Raw genomic sequence first — 26,835 nt, 5'->3', positions numbered from 1 at the left:
GGAAACGAAGACAGGACACAGTCTTGGAACATGAAGAACATGAGAAACACAATGTCAACTAAGTCTGGGAAGATTTTAGAGCCAGATTTAGAAGACTTTTAACACCAAACAGGATTTTCTCAATTTGCCAATTGCTTTGAAGCAGTATAGTCCGTTGGAAAGAGTGCTGGCTCTCGAGTTAGAGAACCTGGGTTCAATTGTGCCTCTGATGATTTTTACCTGGGTGACCTTTGCCCCTTGTTATCATTTTTCTCATCTGTAAAATGACAGGTTAGATCAAATCCCTTCTAAATTTGATTCTATTTACACAATCCTTCAGTGAGTTTCCATACTTGTCCATGGAGATCTTTATGATGGACTGCAATAGACTGATGGAACCCATAAATTAAATACTGATGTGATTAGATGGAATTGCCCCTCAGGATAAAGAAAATTTGAGTACATTTTGGAGCAAAATGGAGGAAGTTAAGATTGCTTTTATGCTGAATGTTTATTATATGGTGCTGTAGTCTTCTGATCCCATGGCCTTTTGGGATCTGTAACCACTTACTCAGTTCAGATCACACAGAAGGTTGGATCAAATGTAGTAAAATTCTCCCTTTCCTGCATCTGTCAGGCATTTCTTTTCTCACGGTATCCCTGTCTTCCACGCCTTCCTTGTTTCAGCAAGTCTCTTCTAATTTTGCCTAGAGCTATATCTTGAACTTATGTCTGAACTCTGCCTTACCAGCAATTATTATTCTACAACCCTATCTCAGTCCTATTTATGCTGGGCCCTTCAGCAACCCTCAGAAACACTGGCTGACCTAATACTCCCGTCTGTAACTCCTGTCCCTGACTTTATGTATATTTCTGCCCCACCCTACCCACCTTCCTTCCCTCAGTGTGAGGAAGGGAGAGAAGAAAAACCTCCCTCCATCTTGTTTCTAGTTCCCAGATCATTACCATTAGCATCTACATTTTCCCAAACTGGACAGAGTTGTAGAAACAGTGATTTGTTTCCTTGATCTGTGCGTCAGAGGCTGTCAGAAGAACAAAATGTGAAGTTTTCCTGACTTAAAATGTATATGGCAGCAGAAGTCTTCAGGTGGCCTACAACCCTGAATGTTAGAATACACTTGGAATCAAAAGAATATAGGTTAGGATCAAGCTTCCCATATTTCATAGCTGTGTGATCCTGGCCAGGTCACTTAATCTCTCTCTCAGGGTCAGTTTCTTCATCTGTAAAATAGAGGCATACCTCATTTTATGGTGCTTCACAGATACTGCATTTTTCAGAAATTGAAGGTTCGTGGCAATCCTGCATCAAGCAAGTCTATCAGTGCCATTTTTCTTTTTGCAACAGCATTTGGTTGCATGTCTCTGTGTAACATTTTGGTAATTCTTGCAATATTTCAAACTTTTTCCTCATTATTATGTCTGTTATGGTGATTTTGGGATCAGTGATCTTTGAGATTACTCTTGTGATTGTTTTGGGACACCACAAACTGGGCCCATCTAAGATGGCGAAATTAACTGAAAATGTTGGGTGTGTTCTGACTGCTTCACCAACTGGCCATGCCCCCATTTCTCTCCCTATTCCCTGTGACACAATAGTATTGAAATCAGGCCGATTAGTAACTCTGCAGTGGCCTCTAAGTGTTCAGATGAAAAGAAGAGTCAATTGATGCAACCACCTTCATCGTTGTCTTATTTTAGGAAGTTGTCACAGCCACACCAGCCTTCAGTAACCACCACCCTGATCAGTCATCAGCTGTTGACATCAAGGCAAAACCTTCCACCAGCAAAAAGATTATGACTCACTGAAGGCTCAGATGATGGTTGGCGTTTTTAGTAATAAAGTATTTTTTAATTAAAGTATATACCTTTTTTTAGACATAACACTACTGTATACATAATAGACTAGAGTTTAGTGTTAACATGATTTTTATATGCACTGGAAAACTAGGGAAAAATTTTATGTGATTCACTTTACTACAATTTTCACTTTATTGTGGTGGTGTGGAATCTAACTCACAAATCTCCGAGGTCTGCCTGTAAGGATAATTACACCAACACCCTATTACAGTCTCTGGTGCATAATAAACACTTGTTGATTGAGTGATTATTGTATGTAAAATACTCTACAAACCTGAAAGATATGTGTGTGTGTGTGTGTGTGTGTACACATGTATGAGTTATCATCATCATCATTGTTTTTGATTTGCCTTATCCTGAGTCAATTTTCTCATTTTGTTAAGTCAATGAATGAAAAAGCATTTATTGAGCAACTACCTATGTGCCTGGGTGAAGAAGAAAATGGCAAACCACTACAGTGTTTTTAACCAAGAAAATCCCATAGACAGTTTCGGTGTGCTATGGTTCACAGGTCACAATGAATTGGCCAGACCTGAACATGTGCCGGGGACTTTACTAGGCTCTGGGAATACAAATATAAAAGTGAGACAATCCTTGCCTTCAAGGAGGTTACTTTCTACTAGAGTGAGCCTACACATAAAGGGGAGTGGAAGCCGTGGAAACGTGTTTTGGTCTGAGAAGCCACAAAGAAGGTAAACAGAAATGCCCTATTTAGAAAAAAAAAGTATTGTTTAATTATAGATCTCAAAGCAAGCGGTAAAAAGGTTGGGTGTTTTTGCGGAGGCAAATAGATGGTGATAATTGATTAATCAGTTGTTCTCCCACAATTATATGTGAATGCCAGAACTAACTGGTATTCTCTATTTCATTAATAAGTCTGTATTGAATCTCTTTGGTCTTCCTTGCCCCCTTTCTTTCTGACCTTAAAATTCGAAATCATTTATGAGATTACTAAAATTGTAAGGAATTACCTTCAATTATTTTCCTAGAAGTCAGAGGAAAGGGAATGGACTTACATTTAAAATCCTATCTATGGCTTATGGTCCAGATAAAAATCCCCTTCCTCCATGGAGCCTTCCCTGACTTCTGAATCAGAAATAATCCCTCCCACTGATGGGGTATTTGGGTGCCTGTGCTTGGACCCCAATTCCAAGACCATATTTCTCCCTGGCCTCAAAAAACACTATCCCTGGCAGTTTCTCCCCAGCCTAAGGACACCATGCTCAGAAATTACTCATGAGTGGACCCCAGCAAAACTCTTATCTATCTCCCTGGTGCAGTAACAAACTGCACCTGTAGGAATTATTAGTTTGAGCTGTTTTTTTACTGGCTCATAAAGATACCCACTGGACTATCTATACCAACTCCCTACCTCAATATATGCATCCTGGACTCCTTCTTATGTATATTCTAGATTTAAGACATATGTACGCTCCCTACATCTAGCTTTTCAAATAAGACATTGTTTGTTGGCAGACTGGGCAATCCTTCATTGGCTCTGACCTCTAGTTAACTTAGTGATGTAGCAAACTTAAAAAACACACCTCTCTGTCCCCCCCTCCCTCCTTCAGGCTTTTTCTAGTGAACTCTAGGTAAAATGCCTGTGCATTAGATAAAAAAAAAGGTGCATGTTCCTTTAAGAACTGACCACTCCTTAACCACTCCCTAACCCCGCCCCTCATCACCTAGTTAGCATAATTGGCACATGTTTTACTACAGCCTTTCCCATATAAACTTTAACTCTACCCCCTCTAAGTTTGCAGATTCCATAAGAACTTTTGCCCACTGGATAGCGTAACAATAAATTTTTGCCAACTTGACTTAAAGAATGTTTGAGTCAATGAATTCATTCCAGACGACCCTGTCCTTACTTTGGTCCTTGGGGGTCCCTGAACCCCCCAAAGTACATCACCACCAGGAATTCTCCCAACACTTTAATCTCTGTTTTACTTTTGTTTTTGTACACACACACACACACACATACACCCCTTTGTATTGAAGTGACGACTCATATTTCACTGCTAATAAGTATCTCAGGTGGGATTTGAACCTGACTCCAAGTCCTGGAAGCTATAAGATGGTCTTGTTGGTATGGACCTTGGGGATACCATTGAAATAGGGCTGTAATCAAAGACAAGTGTTTAGGTAAATCAATGCTTTAACTATGAAAGATTGCCTATGCCTAAAACCTGCCATGACATTGCAGAGATATATCCCACTTCATCAAGTTGAGGCATCTTTTATGTAAACTATTTTTATTGCAAACATTTCAAAGAGAAGTTTCAAAAAAAGCATTCCTCCTCGCTTTCATCAAGTTACATGTACTATTACGTGATGCCAGATGTCCGATGTCTTGATTTTGTAAAATATTCTAAGCGAAATATCAGTCATATTATCCTGGTGAAGATTTACTTGGAAATTGGTTGTGAAGGTGGCTTTAAAAACACAACTTGTTTCAAAACACAGATGTTTTCTTATAGATTTCATCTCCTCACCCATTACTTCCTGACTTCTTTAACTCGATGATGTTCTTCGTAGCATCAGCTTTTTTATGATAACGAATACGTGTTAATAAAATTAGGGAAAGATGTAGCAGGTTCCAAGGCTGCCATTGTCTAATTTGAGTAATCTGTTGACATTGTCTTGATGGTGCATTTTATTGCCTCTTGAACAGCAGAGGAAGATTTGTGAGACCATTATGTTTTAAAGGGAGAGGTTGATTGAAATTGGTAATGCAAACAACCTTTGGATTTTAACAAAATTTGTAATGACCAAAATCTTAGATGAGACTCGTTTTCTTATAGAGGATGAATTTTAACAATTCACTGACTTGACTTCAAAAGTGTGGACAGTCTGCCCAACTTTGGCAGCAATTAACTGCTCCTTGGGGTGATTGGGTCCTTAGGAAGGATTGCTTGCTTTACCTGCTATTGCCTATGGGACTTCCTGATTACCAGAGTGAGTGAATGGGGATTTAACACAGGGTGAGGGAAGTGCAGGGCTTTCTTTTTTCCTTGAAGGTTCAGGGCCCAAGCTCTACAGCTGGCTAAGTGTCCTTCTCTCTCCCCTCTCTTCCCTCCCCCTTTCCTCTTGCCATAGTCCTGCTGCTATAGTACTCCTTTCCTATGACTGCCTGTCTCCTACTCCCAGGTCAAACAGAGGTGGGGAACCTGCAGCCTTGAGGCCATGTGTGGCCCTCTAGGTCCTCAAGTGCAGCCATTCGACTAAATCCAAACTTCATGTTTGTGGCCACATGAGGCCACATGTGGCCTCAAGGCCTCAGGTTCCTCACCCCTGTGGTAGGGGATTGGCTGCTCCCCATCAGGACTGTTCTCTGTGCCACTGTCATTCCTCCAGTACCTATCTTTCCCCTTTTGGACTACAATCTCAGATTCCACTGCCTTGACTAAATTTGGTACAGGAGTAGTTTCTAATAACTGAAACTTTGTTTTCTCCTTAAAGATTAAGATAAATTCAGTTAATAGATAGATAGCAACAATGTCAACAAAAACAAGTCATCATGATTGCTAAAATTTATATAGTACTTTAAATTTTGTAAAACACTTTACAAATATTATTTAATTTTTACCTCACAATGACCCTGGGAGATAGACCCTATTATTGTCTCCCTTTTACCGATGAGGAAACTGAGGCAAGGTCACATAATTGTCATGTCTAAGGCAAGATTCAAACTCAGATCTTCCTGACTCCAAGTCCAGCACTCTATCCCATGTGGCACCTGGATCATCAAATATCTATTGAATGCTCATTATGCCAGTGGTTATATCATTTCACTGATATTGGAGATTCCCCTTACCAATGCAGGTCAGCGCTTTCTCTGAAACTTGTAATTCATCAGTCTAAGATGCCAAGAGCATGGAGAGGTTGAGTTATTTGCCTGGGGTCACACAACTAGTATATGTCAGAGGAAGGACTTGAACTCAGGTCTTGGTGCCTCAGAGGCCAGCTGTCTCTTCACTATGCCATGCTGTTTCTCATGAACTATACTGTTTCTCATGAATAATCATTAGAGGAAAGAGAATCAAAGGAGTCTAGCTTTTAGCTAAATATAAAAGTCTACTGAGACATGGCTTTTGCATATGAAAATGGACTGAAGAAGAATTATTTCTTTTTCTTTTTGACTTGAAACTGTGACAGTTGATTTTGCCATTTATATTGACAAGAAAATCTTGGGATGTGACTAAAGGAAAAGATCATGTTTTAAATAGTTATATTTTGTTGCTGTTGTTTTTTCAATAGGAAAGAAAATTAAAGTGAGAAAGCAGAAATTAATTGTCTCTATGCTAATGACACAGCATCGCCCAATGGAGATATGAAGCTTTTATTGAACTTGACTTGCTTATGAAGGATTTCAGCTCCAGCATGTTTCTAGTCATCAATATACCTTACTCTTTCATTTTATATAATCACATCCTAAAGCCAGATGAATTGCTACACCATTAAGGCACTGTCTATTAAGTATAAAGGTGATGGATGCACATTAAAATGATTGGCACACTCCATCAATTAGCTAGGTGATTAACTGTGTATCTAATTGTTTTACTTGTCAGACCTTTGTTATGGTTATGCTTATGTGGTTAGACATCTTGCAGCAGCATCCTGAGTTCTGGTATGGAAAGTAGTCACTGTTACCAAGCAGTGCTTGGAAAGCCCTATACCAAGCTCTGTGTCCTCAATACTCACATTTTTCATTCCAGAACAGGAAATACCATGATGCTCTATTGTCATTGCTCAACCTTTTACAAAAGAAGTCAATTACATTAATATATTTTAAGAAGGGAGCCAGATGCACCTGTTAGGACTAAAGCAGGAATACCAGTGGGTTAGTACCCATAGCAAGGAACAGACAGCACACTGAACGTGATTCCGTTTAATCATTTCTTGACCCAAATGAGATACTCTCAATGACTTGTCTGTAGATAACGGTCAATAGGAATATTGACTGAACCTAATTCTCTGTGTGAAATATTCATTGAATTCTGAGTATGAAATACAAACATTTGTGTTATACACACACATTCTAATTTGGTCAAGGGCACTCCTGTTTCTAATGTGCATCTCCATTAAAACAAGAGAATGAGTAGCCTTAACAACAGATGTGTAATTAGGAATCTAATGAGTGATTTGTCAATTATTCTTCCCTGCTGTGGCTCTTCAAATATATTTCTCTTTCCTTACTTCCACCAACTTTCTTCCTATTCTGTCGGATAATTTGTTTCAGTCTTCTTTGTCAGTCACCATGTCACTGTTTTAATCCATTTAACTTGTTTTTGGGGATTGATCTGCCAGGCCCTACCTTGCAGATGTCATTTTCTTGCCGCTATCTTGACATGAGCAAGGTTCCCTGGGAAAAGATGTGTCATAGATCCAGGGAGGAGACTGAGGTGGGACAGGCAACCAATCCTTCTCCAAAGCCCTGATAGTGTCTAGCTTTCTGGACTCCGTAGATGTGAAAACAGAATTTTACCCAATAAATTCAGTGATTTTTATAATGGGAGCCAATACTTTTTTCTTCTCTTCACTTTTTTGGTAACTATGCATTTTAAACCTAAGAAAAGATAAAAGGCAGAACAGAATGTTATAATTCTTAGTGAGCCTATGGTTACTTTTTAATCAGGCAAGGTCATTTATGGGAGTGTGGATGTTTGCTTTTATGTGCCCTCTGGTTCAGGATTCCTAATATGGGGTCTATGAACTTGTTTTAAAAAATATTTTGAGAATTTTATTTCAGTATAATTTAATAAGCCTTTGCTAACCACTTATTACATATGATATAACATGTCATATATATGATATCATATAATAATTTAGTATATGATTGAATTCTTGGCAAAGATCAAGCAGAGTGAATGATCAAAGATTTATGAGTCACAATCACTTGTAGTGAAAAGGATCAAGGAAAACAGCCAGGAGAAAGATGTCAGTGAATGGAGATCAGTCAATCAGCAGGCATAAATGGAATGCCTACTCCGTGCTGGGCACTATGCGAGTCACTGGGAATCCAATGATAAAAATGTGTGGCATGGAAGGAGGCCTTTCTTGGTATGAGTGGGCATGGTGGACACATTACACAGATTCAGGGAGAGTATGATGGGATTGGGGAACAGCTCATTGTTAGGATGCATTAGAACATTCTATGTAAAAGGGAATAACATTAAATGTGGAAACTTTCCCTGCACGCAAACACCTATTTTGATTGTTAAGTACCATTTGGCACTCACTATATCTCACCAGGCTCCAGCCCTCGTCACTTTACTCCTCAGACATTTCTTTCCCAGCCACTTTGACACTGAAAGTGACCTTTTGTGCTTCACTCCCCTCCCACCTCTTTCCAGTTCTGGAACTATCATCAAATTAACACTTTATTGCTACTGGAAAGAGACTATAAATCTGCTTCCCTCTGACTTCACTCATCATTTCTTAGTCAATCAATAAATATTTATTTAGTGCTTACTATATCCTGTAATCCTCAGAGCCATAAGAGGAATTAATATCATCCTGTGCAGAGACACAAACAAATCATCATTGCCTGTGGATGATAAGAAAAATGGGAGGTTCTTTGGAAGCCTCATCAGTGGTAGAAGGGAAAAATCACAGGCTCTGGAGTCAGAGGCCTTGGGTTCAAATCCTCCCTCTGAATCTTACATCCTGTATAGTCACTTAAACTCTGTCCTCATCTTTAGAATGGAGGTTTGGACCGGTTGACCCGTTAGACCCTTTTTATCTCTAGATCTATGATCTTCTGGCTAAGGTGGGCTGCTGACTTAGAAGTGATGGACTTCTTAGGATCCAGAGCATTCTTTCTAGAGATTTGATAGACCCCTTTTCCCATCTGGGAAATGCATAGTCCTCTGATAATATTTGAAATCTTAATTATTTCTAAGGCTAATATGTTAACTAATGAGCTCTCATTCATTTATAATTATTACTGAACAAAGTCAATTTTCATTTTTCTTCTTGCTGATAATTGTTTTTTCCTGCCACTGGCACATTCCAGTGGCTGCCCAGTCAGTTTGTGCTTGGGGAATATCAACTCATTTTGTTACGAGCTTAAGCAAATTAAAAAGACAAAGTTGGGGGTAGAGTGTAAAATCCTTCATATAAGGAATATTGTACTCTTGAGTCAAAAGACCTGGATTCTAGTCCCATCTTTTGACTGAAGATGATATGAACCTTTGTGGGAAGTGAGAAGCAGCTGTGGGTTCAGAGGCTGCACAGAAATGGGGGTGTTAGCTATTCTTGGTGTTTGGGCATTAGAAGGTGAGTGCCCTGTGTTTGGGTCAGGAGCAATTGAGAGCTAATATTTGGGTCAAGAGCACACTCTGCTTCTGTCTAGGGAATATGTTTCTCATGGAAGCTTGGGAAAAGTGAGTTGAGAGTTAAATCAATCAATCAACAAGCATTTATGAAACATCTACTAGATACTACAGACTGCTCAGAATTTAAAAGGGTTCAATGTATGTATTTGGGAGAGGAGCATGGAATCTAAGGGGTGCAGAAGGTCCCTCAGAAGTTACCTAGTGCAACCTGTACATCAATCCATGAACCTGCATTTATTAAATGTCTACTGTTTGTCAGGCAAAGCTAGACTGGGTGTACAAATACAGAAAATAAAATTATTCCCTTTCTCAAGGAGCTTACCTGTACATGAATCACCTCTTCAAAATCCCCCTTGAGTTCCCAATCTCTGCTTGAAGGCCTCCAGTGAGAAGGAGCTCAGTGTCTCCTCAGATGGCCCAGTCCATTGGGAGAGTTTTGATTTTTGGGAAGCTTTTCTTGGCATCACGCCCAAATCTTCCTCTTTGCGGCTCCTGGTTCTAACCTTTGCTCCTAGTTCTGTAGTCTGAGATCAGGCAGGAAAAGCCTAGTCTCTTTTCCATGTGAGAAGCCCTCAAATCGCTGAAGACAGATGGTAGGCCCTTGAGAAGGCTTCCTTTCTCCAGGTAAGACAATGACTGAATAAACACTAAATAGCAGGGTAACCATGGTCATTAAACCCATCCTAGACTGTTTTCTCACCTGGAAAGTGAGGATGGTTATTTTTGCCCCACTTTCCTCGCAGTGTTGGTGTAAAGCTCCAGTGAGGTTAGACAGGTAAGTGGTATGGTAGATAGACTGCTGGACTAGAATTCAGGAAGACCTGAGTTTGAATCCTGCCTTAGACTCATTAACTGTGTCACCTTGGACAAGTCATTTAACTTCCTCCCTCAGTCTTGTTTTCTTTATATATAAAATGGCAGTAGCACCTGTGTCAGATTTTATATTCTTGGGCTCAGAACACTGCAGACAGCGACTGTAGTCATGAAGTCAAAAGATACTTGATCCTTAGAAGGAAAACTATGGCAAATCTGGACAGCATACTAAGCAGAGACATCACCTTGCCAACAAAGGTCTGTATAGTCAGAGCTTTGATTTTTCCAGTAGCAATATATGCTTATGAGAGTTGGACTATAAGGGAAGCTAAGCACCGCAGAATTGATGCTTTTGAATTGTGGTTCTGGAGAAGACTTTTGGGAATCCCTTGGAGAGCAAGGAGGTCAAATCAGCCAATACTTACAGAAATTAATTCAGATTATTCATTGGAAGATCAAATACTGAAGCTTAAATACTTTGGCTACATAATGAGAAGGCAGGACTCATGGGAAAAGACCCTGATGCTTGGAAAACTTGAAGGCAAAAGGAAAAGGGGGTGGCAGATAGTATCATGGAAACAATGAACATGAACTTGTACAGACTTTGAGAGTTAGTAGACTATAGAAGGGCCTGTGTGCTGTGGTCCTTGGGATCTAGAAGAGTCAGACAGGACTGAACAATAACAACAATCATACCTATCTCACAGGGTTGGGAGGATCCAGTAAGATAAGATAGATAAGCACTTTGGAAATCTTGAAGCTTATATAAATGCTTGCTCCTATTAATATATCTATGTGAAAGCATTTTGAAAGTGCTACACAAATATGTATTGCTTTTACTTGAATTCCTCATCCAATGCCTTATATCCAGCATTCATTCAGTAAATATTAAATGCTCTCCAAGGGCAAATATCAGAATGCTTTTACAGCAATTTGCTCCTTTTTGATTGTATGCATTATTATGCTCCTTGAATGGCATGGATACTTGGAAGTTGGCTATATTTTCCAAATGGCACAGGGGATTTGAAGTCAGGGAACCTGGCTTCAAATTCTACTCCTAACCCTTATTACTTGTGTGACCTTGGCAAACTTACTTCACCCATCTGAATCTCAGTTTGCTCTTCTGTAAAATGAGGGAGCTGTCCTCGGTGACATCTAATCCTGTTCAGGTCTAAATCTGATTTTTTTACTCTGTATGTACATTTAGGCCCAAGTAAGGAGCAAGGGTCTCCTTAGGATTTGAAATTAAAAATCTTTTGGTGGCTTAGTTTAATTTCTCACCAAACTAAAGAAGTGTTCTATCTTAAATGCCTGAGCTTCCAAAAGAATCTGGGTTGACCACAAGATGTTTTGACATCATTCGAGGAAGTATTTTTAGGAAAATGGAGTCTAGAGCATTGAAGAGGGTTAAAGAATAAGAATTCTTTGGAATACATTGTCAACTCACCAGAGGATTTTTCTTCCAGACTCAAACTTGTATGGTGTACAACAGGGATGGCCCCAAGCAAAATTCTTTAGTAGGAGCAGTTCCTATTATATATTCTCTTTCCAGTCTTTCCACTCTTTCTCTCCTTCTCTCAGCTTCCTGATTGCCTCAGGTCTTAAGCTTGCCCTCTCTGGTCTGGCATCTTTCCGCCTTACCTGATTCTCATGAAACAACATCATTTCTTGGTAAAAAGTCACTTACGTTTTTCTGAACTCTATCTCATACCTTATATGCCCCACAACAAGCTAATCTCATAGACTTGCACATAGTAGGTTCTCGGTAAATAATTAATGAGTAAATGAAGCCAATATTTGACCTCTCAAGGAGTAGCTCCACATTTTAACTGTAACTTTCTGGAGATAAGTTTTCTTATCTAATCCTTTAGTTTTCTTAAGTCATTGGACTGTCAATGATAATAGGAAGGAAAGTAGAATGGGGGGTCATATTCACAGGATTATAGAATTTGAACTGATATCAATCAATCAACAAGAATTTATTTAGTACTTAATATGTGACCAGCATGCCCTCGGTCTCTGGAATACAAGTAAAAGAATGAGAAAATTTCCACTTTGAGGGAGCTTACATTCTAGTGGGGGAGAACGCAAAGATACATATGAGTCTGCCGAAAATAAACACCAATAAATAAATACACAGCCATCAAATACAAGATAGTTTGAGAGAAAGGGCACCAGCAGTTGGGATATATGAGCTATGTCTTAAAGGAAAAGGAATTCTGTGAGGTGGGAATGAGGTGGGAATGCATTCTAGGTATGAGGTGCAACAGCTAATGCTTAGGCAGAGATGAGAAATGGTGTTTCATGCATGAGGAACACAGAGAGGCCAGTTTAACTGGCTCACAGTATGCAGAAGGGGGAGTAATGTATAATAAGTCTGGAAAGATAGGTTAGTGAGAGGTCGTGAAGAGCTTTAAAAATTGAATAGAGTAGTTTGTATTTGATTCTGGAGGTTATAGGGAACCAAGGGAGGTTATTGAATAAGGGAGTGACGTGGTCAGATCTGCATTTAAGGAATTTCATTTTAGTAGCAGTATAAAGTATTGACTAAGGGTAATTAGGCCATTGCAATAATCCAGACAAGAATTGGTGAGGGTCTGAACTAAGGGAGTAGCTGTGTGAGTGGAGAGGTGAATTTGAGAAAGATAGGGGAGGTAGACATAGCGGGATTTGGCAATTGACTGGATATGTGTGGTGAGGGAGAGTGAAGAGGGTAACACCAAGGTTGCGAACTTGGGATCCTTGAAGGGTTGTGGTACCTTCTACAGAAGTACAGAAGCTTGGAATGGGAATGGTTTGCAGGGAAAGATAATGAGCTCTGTTTTGGACATATTAAATTTAAGTTGTTTCTGGGTTAGCCATTTTGAAATGTCCAATAGAAGTTGGTAATAAAAGATTGAAACTGGGGAATGGGGTGACACTGAGATTAGAGATACAGATCTGTTATAGAGATGTTAAATGAACCATGGGTGCTGCTGAGGTCACCAGCAAGGTTCTTTTGGGGCAATCACATACAGCCTTCCCATTTTTTGGTTAAGGAAACGGAGGAGCCGGAAAGTGAAGTGAGTTGTTGCCCAATGTTTCTGTCACAGAGACAAAGGACAGATTCAAACCCACGTCCTCCTTACTCTCTCTATTACATCATGATTCTTTTCATTTATTCTTAGTCAAAGGCACCGAATTTATTTGTTTTTTTACATCCACGTCAAAGTACATAAATAGCCATTACTATAGATACTTAGAGAGAGAGGAATTAAAAGCATAAAATAAATTTCATGCTACTTCTTGACAGCAGATATAAATGCTTGCTTGATCAGTTCATGTATGATATTCAAATACCGGGCCTTCATTCAGGTAAGCAAACAGCTTAGTGGAAAGAGCAGCGGTTGAGGAAATGGAGAGCTTGGGTTTGAGGCTTGACTGTCATATACTTCCCTGGGTGACTTTGGGAGAACCAAACTTAACCTGATGGCCCTTGCTTTCAGGTTGAAATCGATGCTTGTAAGGTTAAGAATCACAACTTTGTATACTTAAAACCCTTTAACTTCTTGACTGAAATTCTCTGAAGCTCCACACATAGGCTATCACCACATCGAACAGCTGCTGTCTAAGAAAATAGCTTGTTGGGTGTTTTGCGCTGACATTTGAGTGACGCCATGCTGCTCCAATGGCGACTTTATATTAATGAGCACGCTATTGTTGGATGTGACTTTTGTGGGCTAGGAATTTGCCACATGAAAAGATAGGACAGACAGTTGTACTTCTGCAAGGAAAATGAAAATTTGTTTTTATTCTCATGGCAACGTAATAAATATTAAAGTGGGATTGTGCTTTAAGACATCAGACAATTCCCCAAGGTAGTTGTTACTGAGTAGGCACTGTTTACCCCAGAATTCCTGATAAGAGCTCAGGCTCCATTTTTGAGCTTTCTGGGTTACCTCTAAAAAGGGGGAGAAAAAGCTGGGGGAAAAATTACAGATGTTTGGCTTGATCCACTGTCAGGAAAGAAGGAACCACAGGAGTCAACAAGCTCCTTCAATTAGAGTTGGGTTTTTTGTTTGTTTGTTTGTTTCTATTCAACATAGAATGAGCTAAGGGATTTGGGACTCTTGTCTCTCTCAAATTAAGTATGAGCCAAGTATTAGAATACAGATTTTTTTTTTTAAGTCTTTGGATTTTATTCATGTGTTCTTACCAGTTCCTTCCCTATTAGGGAAAGAAAACAGATGGAATGAGGATAATAGGAGGAGAAAGCTGCCCTGAAAGTATTTGATATGCAAAAATCAAACTTCTTTCTGAGGTTTCAGGTATTCCATCTCACACGTACAACCAGCGTGACATAAATAAGGGGATAGTGACTCAACCTGTGTCTTGGTCATCAATGACAGTGATGTCCTCCATAAGAGGAACTCCCATTAGTGGAAACTCTCTTTACCATTGCAAGGTAGCAACTTCTCTTCTTGGAGTACTGAGAGGTTAAAGGATTTGCCATGGTTCAGTTTTCATGAAGATCCAATGAGGTGATATATAAGGGGGGTGGTGGAGAATAAACATTTATAAAGCACCTACTATGTGCCAGGTGCTCTGTTTAGTACATATTTAATATAAATATTAGCTTATTTCATCTTCACAACAACCCTGTGAGGTAGGTGCAATTATAATCCTCATTTTGTAGTTGAAGAAATTGAAACAAACAGAGGTTAAGTGACTTGCTCAGGGTCACACAGCTAGGATTTGAACTCTGGTCATCCTGACTCCAGATCCAGCACTTTATCCATTGTACTCCATCCATTGTACTTTGCAAAACTTAAAGTGCTTTAGACACATTAGTGCTGATGAAGATGGAGATGATGTCAGAGACAGTACTAACAGAAGTGTACTCTATATGTGATAGGCTCCTATTACATCCTAAGCATGCATGCTCTAGGTGTGAGATCCTCTAAGAGGAACTTTCTGGAATGGGCATCTATAGGATCATAGACTTACAGCTAAAGGGGTTTTGAGATTATCTAGTTCAACCTCATCATTTTTAAAAATTTTTAAATTTTTATTTATTTTTCAATGCCATCATTTTAGAGATAAGGAAACTGAGGCCTAGAAAGTTTAAGTGTCTTGGCCCAGGTCATGCTGGTAGTAAGTGGCAGAGACAGAATTTGGATTCAACTATGGTTATTCCAAATTCAGCATTCTTGCTCTGGGACCTTACTGCCTCTCCTGGTATGGGGGTATCTATACATGCCACATAGACACAGCAGCATGCTTCCATGTTAATGAAGTGGATTCTGTTACTCTTTTTCTGGATTTCAAAGACAGTAAAGATAGTCCTCTATACTCCTTGCTCTTTGAAAAAAATTGTGATGTTTTTGTGAATTTTCTAAAACTAGAGAACTATGAAGTGATGTTACAGTATTCAAAAGGCAGAGAACACAGTAGAATTTGAGGTTGTGTCAGATTCATCTTTCAGAAAGGTCCCCTGGCGCCCTACCAAAACAAACAAACAAACAAACAAACAAAACTCCACAAAAAACATTTCTACCTTTTGCTTTAGGAAAAAAAAAGTCATTAAATTAATACCAGGAAAGAGAGGAAACCTAGTATAGGGGACAGAGGGCTTCACTTAGAATCACAAAGAGATGGGTTCACATCCCCAACTTGATATTTACTAGCTCTCTGACCCTGGACAAATCACTTAAACTCTTTCCCACCGTTCCTTAGCTGGAAGACAGCTTGGACCAAATGGCCTGTAGAGTCTCTTTCTACATCTATGATCCTATCCCCATTGCTTCTGAAAACTATACATCATTTCTATTGCTGTTTGGCTTCACTCTGTAAGGGGAAAGGGAAGCTAAAAAAAGAAAATAAACATTTAGAGAGTGCTCATAGAGACCTACTATGCACCAGTTATTGTTCTAAGAGCTTTATCAATATTATGTCATTTGATCCGCTCAACAACCCTGTGAGATAGGTGCAACCATAATCCTCATTTTACACTTGAGGAAATTGAGGCAAACAGAGGTTATGTGACTTGTCCAGACTCACTCAGCTAGTAAGTGTCTAAAGCAGGATTTGAATGCAGATCTTCCTGAACACTGTGCTACCCAGTTGCGTACTGGACCACTTATTTGCCTAATGCCTCAACATCCCTATGATTTTACCTTTTCCTGCCCCCCAGCCCCCCTTTATGTGTTGTTTCCTTCATTAGGATGTAAGGTCCTTGAGGACAGGGACTACCTCTCTTTTTTATCTAATAAGATACATGATACAATATAATTAAGTATTTAATATAATAATAGCTAGCATTATGAATTGCTTTAAGGTTTGCAAAATTATTATCACACTTAATCCCCATACGAATCATGTGAGGTAGGTGCCATTTTTAACATTTTTGGAAGAAGAACAAGAAGGAGGAGAAGGAGAAGGAGAAGGAGGAGGAGAAGGAGAAGGAAAGAAAAGACAAATACAGTCCCATGTTTCACTATCTATATACCCTCACGTAATCTGCACCGTTTCATACAGTACTGAAATGGGAGAGACCTCATGGACAATGTTATGTAGATCAGGTGAAGGGATATAGATATTTGCTTTGTAAAATTTTTGGATGAGGAAACTGAGGTTGTGAGAGATGGAATAACTAGTCCAGGGTCATACAATTAGTAAACATCAGAGACAGGAATTGAACTCACTGTTTTGTTTGTTTTCCTGATTCCTGGTCCAGTGCTGACCATAACATTCTGCTTTTTTGCTATTGTGATTATCGGAGTAATTTATAAGTACCACTGAATTCTCTGACTGGCTTGTATTTCACCAGTACTTGGCACAGTAACTGTGCTTAGTCAGTGCTTTTTCATTCATTCATTCATTCATTCATTCATTCATTCATTCATTCATTCCTTCATAGGTTTTATAGAGCAAATATCTATATTCTTTCACCTGACCTACGTAACATTGTCCATGTGGTCTCTTCCATTTCAGGACTGTATGAAATGATGTGGGTTATGTGAAGGTATATAGAGAGTGAAACATAGGACTGTATTTATCTTTTCTTTCTTTCTTCCATTCTTTCCCTTCTTCTTCTTCGTTATCTTCTTTGTCGTCGTCTTCTTTGTTGTCGTCGTCTTCTTTGTCATCGTCATCTTTTCTTCTTCTCCTTCTTCTCATTCTCATTCTCCTTCTCCAACTCGTCCTCCTTCTTCTTCATATACAGGGCTTCCAGGGAGGAAAACCTCTCTCCCACTGCAGGCTGGTTCCTGTAGCTTACAGTTTGTGACATTTGTCAGGGTCAGGTCGCAAGCCAACATGTGTCAGAGGCAGTATGTGAAGCCGCATTTCCTGATTGGCTTTCTATCTCCTATGCTGTGCTGCCTCTCATTGCTCTGAATATACGGGTACCATTCAACCCTCTGGCAGGGATGATCTGAAAAATAGCAACACCAACTTTATAAGCAGTATGTTGCAAGCAATATGCCATATGCACGTAGCAGCTTACGATTTGACTCATGTGACAAAGATACATTTTGTTATGGAATTGTGCTACTTTTGGTAACCGAGTAGTAGGTGGCACTGTGTGATGATGACATTATAATCTTTGTGCTTGATTGGTTGACCATTCATGTAATGTTTCTTGCACATACCTGAGTAAGGATTATTTGTTTCATGTTTCATTCCTTGCCCCCCCCCCATGTTTCTGCTCACAATGGAACCATCATAATCCATCCACCCCACACCCCCAGTAAGCTTTTTCAGGTAGGGACTTTTTTGTTTTTAAGTTTTCACGACTAGCAACTGTCACCAGTCCTAGAAAGTAGTAGGTACTTTTATGAATCTGTATTGAGTTGAAATGAATGTAATCATGGAATCACTGATTTGAAAGAGCTCTTAGAAACTTTGTAGCTCAACTCTGTCTCGTCTGTAAAAATGAGGAAATTACTTACCAAAGGTGATAGCATATCTCTTGTTTTGGTTGAATTGGGTTATGGGCAGCCCTAAAATTTTTTGGATAGGAGAAGGAAATGGAATCTAGTACTTGAGGTACCATCTTTCCTCTGAAGGATGATAAATCATTGCATAGTGGAGAGGATTCTGACTGCTTATTTTTCTCTGATTTGACATTTTTCCCCATATTACCTAACTCATTCACAAATGGAAGTCTGTTTCCTATCTTTGAAACATTGTAGAAAAAGAAAAAAAAAACTTTGGGTACTTTAAATGGAAGTTGTTAAAATTTGAATCCATTAAAATCTTACAATTTCTCTTTTGACTCATCAGAATTCATGAAACTTGTTTGTTAGTTTCTTTGCTTCCAATGAATGTTGGCTTTTCCTTTCTGTTCTCTGAAACATCCTCTTCTTGTGTGGCATGTCTTCTTTTTGTACTCAGTTGGTCCTTCTGCATCAAGCCTGTCAGTTCATCCTCACCTCTCTACTTTTTCAGGAAGGAATGTGTCCAGATAGCCTGGGCGAGCTACAATACTCCCAGGAGTGTATTTCTTGCTCAATTCCTTCCAGCAAGTAACTGGAGATCAATGGATTCATAGCCAACAAATATTTTATGTATCTTTCCAGGAATGTGTGACCATATTCAGCTGGCTAAATAGTAGAAAAGGCATTTTTTTTCAATTGATCTAACACTTCTACTATAAATAGTCTGGAGCAGAAGTTTTGAGCAAGTTTTATGTTTTTAAATTTCTAAACTATTTTGTATAGACTCTTCTCAGTGAAGGCCATACTAGGTTTTTGTTTTCTTTTTTAGGACCTGCGATAACATCTTGTAGGATAATATCTCCAGGATGAGAAAACTCCCTCTGCCAATGTAGTTGGCACTTTCTCTGAAACTTGTGGTTTAGAAATCATTGAAGGTATAAAAGACTTGCCCAGGGGTCACAAAGCCAATATGTGCCAATGGGGGAAAGCAAGTCTTTCTGGTATTGTAGTTAGTCTTCTATCCATTATAACACATTATCTTTCTTTTCTTTTTTTCTTTTTCTTTTTCTATTAAATGTTTATTAATTTATTAATTTTTATTTTTCAACATTCACTTCCACAAGATTTTGAGTTCCCAATTTTCTCCCCATCTCGCCCCTCCCCCCACCCCAAGATGCTGTGCATTCTGAATACCTCTTCCCCTAATCTGCCCTTACTTCTATCACCCCCCCCCTTCTCTTGTCCCCTTTCCCTTCTATTTTCCTGTAGGGCAGGATAGATTTCTATACCCCATTGCCTGTATATCTTATTTCCCAGTTGCATGTGAAAACAATTTTTAATATTTTTTTTTAAAACTTTGAGTTCCAAATTTTCTCCCTTCCTCCCTCCCCACCCACCCTCATTGAGAAGGCATGCAACTTGATGCAGATTATACATGTGTAGTCACACAAAACACTTCCATAGTAGTCATATTGTGAAAAACTAACTATATTTCCCTTCATCCTATCCCACCCCTATTTATTCTATTTTTTTCTTTTAACCCTGTCCCTCCTCAGAAGTGTTTGCTTCTGATTACCCCCTCCCCCAATCTGCCCTCCCCTTTATCATCACCCCACTCTTTTATTTCCTAGATTTCCATACCCAATTGAGTGTGTATGTTATTCCCTCCTTAAGTCAAATCAGATGAGAATAAGATTCACTCATTTCCTGTCACCTTCCCCACTTCCCCTCCACTGTAAAAGCTTTTTCTTGTCTGTTTTATATGAGATAATTTACCCCATTCTACCTCTCACTTTCTAGTTCTCTCAGTATAATCCTCTCTCACTCCTTAATTTTATTTTTTAGATATCACCCCTTCATCTTCAACTCACCTTGTGCCATCTATCTATCTATCTATCTATCTATCTATCTGTCTATCTATCTATCTATCTATCTGTCTGTCTGTCTGTCTGTCTGTCTGTCTGTCTGTCTGTCTGTCTGTCTGTCTATCTAAACATATACTTTTTTCCCCTCCAAGTACCCTAAAACTGACAAAGGTCTCATGAGTTACAAATATCACCTTTCCATGTAGGAATGTAAACAGTTCAACTTTGATAAGGCCCTTATGATTTCTATTTCCTTTTTACCTTTTCATGCTTCTCTTGAGTCTTGTATTTGAAAGTCGAATTTTCTATTCAGCTCTAGTCTTTTCATCAAGAATGCTTGAAAGTCCTCTGCTTCACTGAATGTCCATTTTTTCCCCCCTGAAGGATTATACTCAATTTTGCTGGATAGGTGATTCTTGGTTGTAATCCTATGTCCTTTGACCTCCAGAATATTTTATACATTTTCGTAATCAACATATCCTGAGTATAGAACTCTCTCTCAAAAAAAAAAAATCATACTCCATGAAATCTTCTCAGGAGCCCTGGAAGCAAAATTACAGTTAAGTAAAAATGATTGGTTTGAAATAAAAGACAGAATTACATTTGCTTGGAAGAATGTACAAAGTAGAAGTATAATATAGCATAGCAAGATAATAAAACAGAATGGTTCTAAATGAGAAGATTCTAGAATCATAAACCTTGGCATTTTTTTATATTGACCCAATTGATGGTGCATTAATAATCAACATTATCAATTTAAACAGTTTGATTATATTAAATGCCCACCATGTGACAGATATGATAGGTTCTGTAGATGCATGGACAAAATAAGACAGTCCCTGCACACACACACACACACACACCCCTTATATTCTATTGTGGGATGGATCCAAGTGTATACATCTCTGTCTATCTTTATCTATTTATCTATGTATGTGCATATATATGTATGTATATATACACGTATACACACATATATTTCTCTCTTTCTCTGTGTATGTATATATGTACATGTATATGGAAGTGGAATAGACCTATTATTTTATTGATGTAGAGAACCACTACTAATAAAGGCTGGTACCTTCTTTGTAACTTAGAGAGGTGCTTAAGCAGAAGTGTCAAACTCATGACCAGTGGGCCTTAAGTGGCCGACAAAAAAAATATAATTGGCAAATGTTTAACAAAATAAATAAAACTACAGCACAAGAAAGATAACATTGACATATCTTCCACTATCTCCTGTGTCCTTTCTATAAGAAATGTTATCCTCTCAGAATCTCTAGTGTCCTTCAAAGCTCAGGTACATGAGGCCTTTCCTAATCCTCTCTAGCCTCTAGTGTCTTCCACAGGCCAAACATTTTTTTTTAATTTATTTTGCAAAGAGGAGGCCTTGGCACAGGGATAGATTGCTCATCTTAAAGTCAAGAAGGGATAGGTTCAGATCTCACCTCTGCCACATCCTGGCTGTGTGACCCTGATCAAATCACTTAACATCTTAGTACTCTGTGAGTTTGACTCCACTGATTTAGAGCACTGAGAAGTTAGTACTGAAGACTGGGATTTGAAGCCTGGATTTGATTCTGACTAGCATTTTGATTATGGACAATCCATCTGATCTCTCTGAGTCTTAGTTTCCTCAGCTGTAAAATGGAGATAGGAGAGGCATATAACATAGGGAATAAAGAATTGACTTTGGAGTCAGGTACACCTTAGTTTAAGCTCTGTCTCTGACACTTACTGGCTGCATCACCCTGAATAAGCACCTTCCTCTTTCCATGTACCAGACAACTCTCTGTAACAACAAATTGGAGAATACTTTCAGATCTGTGTTGGTAGAGGGAGTTTCCTCTCTGGGACTTCCCTGTAGCAATGAAATTCCATGTCTGGACCACTTTCCTCTCCCAAATGACGATAACAAACTTGCCAACCTCCCTGGGATGTTGTAAGAAAAGTGCTTTTCAAGCCATTATGTCAATGTGAACTATTTTTGAAAAGGTTACTGGGAAAAGATTAGCTTCCTTTTTTTTTATTCAATGTTGGTTGTCATCCCATGTGTTTATACCTTGTTAAAACAGTGGGGTCATTTGGTTAATTGAATCATGTAACTTTTCAGTTCAGTCAAAAATGTCTAAGTAAATTCTTTAAGTGATAATGATTGAATGGACTCATCAACTAAGTTTCCCAATCAATTGAGTCAAAAGGGACAGACAATAAGCCTATAGACTTTTGTGGGTGTTGTCACATTGAGGACTTGGTCATAAGTTGTGACGATCTTTCCCTTATCCTCTACTAACCCACGAGTTGTTATCTTAGCTGCTTGTGTCAAGATTCTATATTTTGGAAAACTTGGGAAAACCTATTTATTGGTGCTCATGGAGAATAATGTACTCAAAATGGCTGTATCTTTGGTGTCAACTTTCATAGATGGGATGTACCATAGTAGATGGAAAGATAGAATGTTGACCCTACCTTCAGGAAGAGTTACCTTCAAATTCTTCCTCTGACTATTACTAGTTATAGGCATGCCCCTTAACCCATATCTACCTTAATCTGGTTGCAATCTGTATTGGTAGAACAAGATCCCAACCTGGGAATTTCCTAGGCTGATGGAATCACAGTGCCTTTGGGGAGGTACATATTCCCAAATCAGTACCATATCATGGGCCAAAGGAGTTGAGTTGGGGCAACCCTAAGCATTGTTCTTCAAATACATTGGGCATTGTTTATTTTGAAACTATTCTTCTGTGTGAAATGTCTTCAAATTCAGTCGATTTATAGTAATCTGAGTAATATGTAGGAACCTAACAAATCAAAATCTCATTTCAGATGTTTGACACTAATGCTGTGTTGACTTACTATTTTATGTGTGAGGTTTCTGACAAAATTACCAAAATACTTCTTTGGAAATCGTGACAGAAAGAGAGAGAAATGGAGAATCTGCTACTGGGTTGACTTTGATTTCACATATATAAAGGGTCACTTGTAATTTCCTAATTGTAGTAAGCATATTAAAGATTTTTTTTTATTTACAGTTCAAGGAGTGCAATTTAAAATTCTCTATAATAGAATGAATGATTAGCAATTCTAAGTAGCTTTCTAAGATACAACATAAAAAAAGAGCAGTTTATTTTTTATTTATTGTAATTGGTTTTTTTCTCTAAGCATTAAAGGTATGGATGCAGCTGCAACAATAACCAGATGTGTAATTTAGAAGCAGCTGCATGAAATTTTCATTTTTTCACATAAAATCACAAGTACTGGACAAGGCTCGTGACTAAGATATGGAAAATGAAGTGATTTTTTTTTTTCCCCTAGCCTGAACAGCTGTGTAAAGGAGAAAAATTATGCCTTATGCAGTTTTTAAGTGGCCATCTGTTTTGGGGGCCTTAAAAAAATTTGGAGAGTGATTTATTAATTTTTAAGATGTTTCTTTGAGTGAATGACAAAAGCAGAGCAGTGTAGTAGACTGAAGTCTAACCTCAAAGCTGAGAAGACCATGTTTCAAGTCCCACCTGTGATGTATGCTGGCACTATGACCCTGCACAATCACCTCATATTTCATTTCCCCTTTTCTACTTGATAAAACTGTAACTTGTAGAGTGTGTGCCAGTCTTTATTGGTCAAGAGAATTTCTTCAGTTTGGAACTTCTTATGCCAATACAGTTACTTATCTACTCCTGCTAAAATGATATTGATGAAATTGGAAAATGGGGCAGCTAGAAGATGCAGTGGATAGAGTACCAGGCCTGGAGTCAGGAAGACTCATCTTCCTGAGTTCAAATCTGGCCTCAGATACTTACTAGCTGTATGACTCTGGGCAAGTCACTTAACCTTGGTTGCCTCAGTTTCCTCATCTGTAAAAGGAAGGCCAGAGAAAGAAATGGCAAACCATTCTAGTATCTCTGCCAAAAAACACAAGAACAAAAGAAAATAAAACAAACAAAAAAATGGGGTCATGAAGAGTAGGATATGACTGGAAAAATGACTGAATAACATTTGAAAATATGTAGCTCATAGCTTGACATTACATATGTGCAATTTTTATGCTTCTTGGTATTTCTGGGATTTAGTGGGTATTTAATAACTGCTTGTTCAATTGAGTTAAACTTAAGTCTAGAACTTTTAGAGAAGCCGTGTGGCCTAATGGATAGTGAGCCATTTTTTAAGTCAGGAAGACATTGTCAAGTCCTGCCTCTGGCACACACTGGCCAGTGGCAAGTGATTTCATTTCTCAGGGTCTCAGACCATTTTCAGGGTGTCCATGTTACAGGTGAATTGCTAGTTTTTAACAATGGAGGGAATTTCCACGCCAGGTGTTCTCATCTTGATAAATAACAGATGCAAACACATACAGACAAATCTGTCTTATATGAAATTTGTGGTCTTTCATGAACACAGAAGTAGATTTTTTAAAAATTTGTCTTTTTATTATGAACTTCATAAACATGAACATTTCAATATGCAAAAAAAGTGAAAAAGAAGGTATTGTACTTGAAATTATGATCTGTGATGTGAATTTTTTGTTGTTGTTGTTCTATTAGATATAACTTGGTTAATTTAAAAAAAAAATCAAACTTAGCATGACATTTCCAATATTGTTTGGCCACAAAAGTAGATTTAACTGATTGTTCCTTGACTGAAGAAGGTATAGAGGAAAGCCTGGGACAGTGGGCAGTGGATTTAGATGCAAAGGAAACAGTTCAAATCCCACTTTGCTACTTATTACCAGTGTTACTTTGGGCAGGTCACTTAAACTTTCTGGGCCTCGGCTTTGAACATCTCTTCTAGCTCTGATTCTGTGACTATATAATGAAAATCTGTTGCTGAGACTGTTTATATTTTTTAATCCATGAGATCTGTATTCATAGTATTGTAATACCAGATACCTCATTATGATGCTGATGACTGGTCACTAGAGATGGTTTCATTTTAAGGAATTGATAGAAAGTTACTGCCACCATTTCCTGTACCAGTAGCTTGTTGTTCTCATGTTTCTGAGGTAAGTAGTCCAGCAAGAGGGGCAATAGGAGGCTTCTTCAAAGTTCCAGAGTATTGTCTGCCTTAAATAGTGGGTCAACAACTTTTCACCAATGTGCCCTGTATTTATTTCCCAGCTAATGGCATTCCAATGAGTTAGGGATGATTTAGGTTAGCCATGAAAAGTAAAGCTGATGCTTGCTTGTTACTTGATTTATTCTAAAAATGTTAAGGAAAATTGATCAAGGAAATAATAGAAATAAACACTGACTTATATTGGACTTTGAACAAGAATGGCAAGTAGTGGAAAAGGATTTCATGCGGACAATGATTTGTAGATTCCTAGTCCAGTAAGCTATTATGTTTGGGTCCTTTATTGACATCTACCCAAATAGCGATCACCCAGGAGAGACACATGATGGAGTGATGCTGTCTGGAGGAATATTCCTAGCCTATTCCCCAGGTACCAAAGTATTCAACTCGTACTTATTTTTACAATGTGATCATTTTTCATTAAACTCTCTGGTCCCTATGGGAAGGGAAAAAGTAGTGCTGTGTGCCTTTCCTGCCTTTACAGACTCCCAAGTGTCCTTTAGATAGAATCAACAATGATGATACAGCACAGATTCCTAGAATTATGTAATCCAGGAGATCTGCATCCAAACTGGTAGCTACGTTAACTCAACAAGCATGCCAGAAAAGAGAACATACTCTCATTCTTTGTATTTTAGGGTAACAGTTAATTTGTCAATAAATGTATGTGTTCATAGATTTAGAGTTGGAAAGAACTTCTGGGGTTAGCTAATCCAACCCCTCCTTTTGTGCAGATGAAGAAACTGAGGGCCTCAGAAGTAAAATGCTCTACCCAAGTTAACATAGGGAGTATGTGACTGAGCTAGGATTCGAGTGTGGGTACTCAGATTCTCAATCTGCTTTGTACATCTTGTTTAAGTTGGTACAATGCAAGTTCTTTGAGAGTTAGGATTATTTTTTTTCCCTACATTTCTTTGGATAGCCAATTGATTCATTCATTGTTTTTGGTGATTTTTTTTTAAGGCATCACCTATACATTCCTTGCTCTGGTAAACCAGCTGCTATGACATTTTAGTTTTGTGCCTTCTGGATCTGTCTGTGTCTTTGGGTTTGGGTATTCAGAAAACAGTAAAGGAATGTGTTATCTGGCACAAGTGTTTTTATAATTCTTTCCTATTGAAACAAAGTACGTTACCTTTTGATTGGGATAACTAACTTTGTTTAGGCATTTATATTGGTTTAACCATCTGATTCGTTTCAAAGAAAAGCTACCATGGATTCCTATCCAGGGTATTGCCAAGCAGATTTGGTCAATAGATACAAGCTCAGCCAAACATAAAGGATCATATTTTCCAAGGGTCTTGCCCATACTTTCCTCTTGCATGACCATAAGCTTGTGTGAACAATTGAATTGTATTTGACATTTATTGGGCTGCACTTGACATTTCCAAGTGTGGTGGCTATTTTTTTTCCCTGGTAACTCAGTTGTGAAATTGTGAGTGACACTCTTATGTCCAACTCAGTTGCCCTTGAAATTGACCATTGGCAGCCTAAGGAAGGTGAAATAGCTCAAACTTTTGTGACCTAATGGACGTTATCACTCTCAACCTTGAAATGGGGATATTATCAAGAGTTGCTTAAAGAAAATGACAAGGTCATCTTGCTGCTCTGGTTTTCCTATTTTGGGTGCTTTTTCTAGAATGAACTGGAAGCATGACTAGTTCATAAGCATCCTTATTTGGTGGACTTTTATAGGATCTAAGTCCAATATTTAATAACAGATAGCAAGCTAAGCAATTTATGATAGTGAAAGCCTTTATGTCTTATGAGGAGCAGAATGTGAGGCTGATTATCAGGATTCTTTCCTTGGAAAACTCTCTTCCTTAGAGATGGAAGGGCAGGCTGCACATGATGGGTTTGGAGGGTTTCCTAAACTAACGGTGACTTGAAATCAACCTAAAGTCACCTGGAACCAAATGGATCTTGGTTGGGTTTGAGTCGTGCCTTACTCTTGTTATCCTTTACCAGGTC

General features: G+C 38.6%; 1 protein-coding gene across 1 annotated transcript in view; it reads left to right on the top strand.

Moving 5' to 3' along the window:
* SUCLG2 (succinate-CoA ligase GDP-forming beta subunit) overlaps positions 1–26,835 on the top strand; it is a 305,674-nt gene that overhangs the window by 57,923 nt on the left and 220,916 nt on the right. The window lies entirely within an intron of this gene.

This window comes from Vombatus ursinus, unplaced genomic scaffold (genome assembly GCF_900497805.2).
Source record: "Vombatus ursinus unplaced genomic scaffold, bare-nosed wombat genome assembly UNPS02014773.1, whole genome shotgun sequence".
NCBI classification, from domain to species: domain Eukaryota; kingdom Metazoa; phylum Chordata; class Mammalia; order Diprotodontia; family Vombatidae; genus Vombatus; species Vombatus ursinus.
The sequence above is the reverse complement of the archived record's forward strand: the minus strand, read 5'-3'. Positions and strand labels throughout refer to the sequence as shown.